The sequence below is a fragment of the Sinocyclocheilus anshuiensis genome, unplaced genomic scaffold (genome assembly GCF_001515605.1).
Source record: "Sinocyclocheilus anshuiensis isolate Anshui unplaced genomic scaffold, SAMN03320099.WGS_v1.1 scaffold680, whole genome shotgun sequence".
In the NCBI taxonomy this organism is placed as follows: Eukaryota; Metazoa; Chordata; class Actinopteri; order Cypriniformes; family Cyprinidae; genus Sinocyclocheilus; species Sinocyclocheilus anshuiensis.
This window is the reverse complement of record NW_015555783.1, coordinates 1313797-1316195: the sequence shown is the minus strand read 5'-3', so window position 1 is coordinate 1316195 and position 2399 is coordinate 1313797. Positions and strand designations below refer to the sequence as shown.

The window sequence follows — 2399 nt, the reverse complement described above, 5'->3', positions numbered from 1 at the left end:
GAACACACACACACACACACACCCTACTGCAGGATTTAACCACCTTTGACAGTCAGCAAATGAGGCGTCTTTTCCTGATAAATACTTGATTAGAAATTATGACGGCAGCAGCAGTGATCAGCAGTGAAAGTCGATTTTTCTCTCTCTTTCTCTTCTAAGAATGTGATGAATTATGTATCTTTTTCTCTCACACATCCAGGCAGGTTGGGGAAGGTAATGTGAGAATTGCTCAGTGAACGAGTCGACGAGTCTGAAGTGAGGACTCGTGTCGTTTGGATGGGCTGTCATCCCTTCACGGCTGGTCAGGAGACGGACACGTTACCACGAGGTTTGACCCAGTACTGTGTGTTACTTTGACTTTCACTGAAGGATATTTACAAAAGTCACTAACCTTGAAGTGCTGCCTACATAGGTGGCTACTTTCTCGACAGCATCCTAACTGAAGTGGCACCTAATAAGTGACTTATTTAGAAGGTGGCTGCATATTTACCATTTGATTTTGACATTAACAATGTTAAGCTATAAGCCTAAAATGCACATACAAATATCGGGTAAAACAGCTTGTATTTATTTTTTACATTTTTTATTTCTTTTTTTTTTTTTAAGGAAGTCTCTTTTGCTTATCAAGACTGCAGTAAAAAATACAGAAAAAACTGTAATATTGTGAAATATTATTACCATTTAAAATACCCATTGTCCATTTGAATATATGTTAAAATATTATTTATTCCAATGATGAAACGCTGAATTTTTCAGCATCATTACTCATCACATTATCCTTCAGAAATCATTCTAATATGCTGATAAAAATATAGAAATAGAAAGATCAAAAGAACAGCGTTGATGTATTTACTGTCACTTTTGATCAATTTAAACCTTCCTTGCTTAATAAAACTATTAATATCTTACAAAAAAAAAAAATCTTACTGACCCCAAAATTTTTTAAATGGTAGCGTGTTTATTATTAACATTTCTATTGCTTTGTCCACCATGTGCCATGCATTTTTGAGATTTCCGTGAAAAAAACATGCAATGCTACCTGGAAGTAGTCATACCTTTAGAAAAATGCATATAAATGCTATCTGGTTAGGCGGCTTGCTAGTGCTTGGAACAGATCTAATGTGCAAACACACATCCAGCTACGTGGATTAAAGGGGAAGTTCAATTCACGCTTGAGCCTCTCACACAGCGACTGTCGCAGTGCTACTTAATTGTGTTTTGCCAATATTTGGAGATCCATTTCCCAGAGGTGGTAGAAAATCCGTCTTCATGCACTCGTGCTCTTTTGATGCATTTCGGTGTCACAAAAAGATGCTAAATATGGTTGAGGTACGTTGCGAGGATGTGACACACTGAATAATTACTGCTGGTTGCCCTGTATTCTTGCTCTCGTCTTAATATCCCTGAGGTTAAGTGGTAACCTCATTAGCATTTATTTGCATACACATGTCTGTTAGCATCATTTAATGTTGTGCAGGAGAATTTGTTACAGCTTGTTTGTGCTCGTTCACAAGACTATTGGATTTCCAGTGGAATCATGAAGCACTTGAGGCGTGCAATATTTCACACAGATTACGCTTGCGACACATCGATTAACTCAAACTCCATGGAGGAGAAATAGAGCAGAAGCACATCCTCACCTGAGGGTCTTATTGAGAAACTTGAAGGAAAAACAACCGATTTTACTTTGCTAAATCAATGTGAAGCATTCATAAACGAGGAAGTCTGTAATATCCATCTGTTAGCATTCACATTCATTTATTTCATGCTTTTAAAAGCCCTTTGTACATATACTATATTATAAAAACTACTATTCAAAAGTTTGGGGTCACTATGTTTCTTTTAATAATTTTATTCAGCACAGGTACATTAAACTTATCAAAAGTGACAGTAAAGACATTTATAATGTTACAAAAGAGTTTATATTGATCAAATAATGTATAAAAATGTATTTAAAAAATATTAAGTATAATATTATGCATAATATATTATTTTATATAAGTTTTTATTTGTATATTTTCTGTTTTTATTTTTATTTTAGGTAAAGCTTTAGTAAAATTTTTTGTGTTTTTTTTTTTTTTTAATTTGTCTATATAATTTATTAACTTTTATTTTTCTATTTTTTAGTTTTTGTTATTTTATTACATCAGTAAACTCAATAAAATTTGATGTTTTCTTGGCAACTAGCTGAAATAAGTTTAAATTTGTTAAATGTTAATGTTAATTTTATTTCAAGTAACACAATTTTTTTTATCGTTTTAGTTAACTATAATAAACCTGTCTGTCTGTCTGTCTGTCTGTCTGTCTGACTATCTGTCTGTCTGTCTGTCTGTCTGTCTGTTTGACTGTGTCTGTCTGTCTGTCTGTCTGTCTGTTTGACTGTCTGTCTATCTGACTGT

At 33.6% G+C, this 2399-nt stretch overlaps 1 protein-coding gene across 1 annotated transcript in view; it reads right to left on the bottom strand.

Moving 5' to 3' along the window:
* Positions 1-2399, bottom strand: part of LOC107674758 (potassium voltage-gated channel subfamily H member 7-like) — a 122814-nt gene that overhangs the window by 43988 nt on the left and 76427 nt on the right. The window lies entirely within an intron of this gene.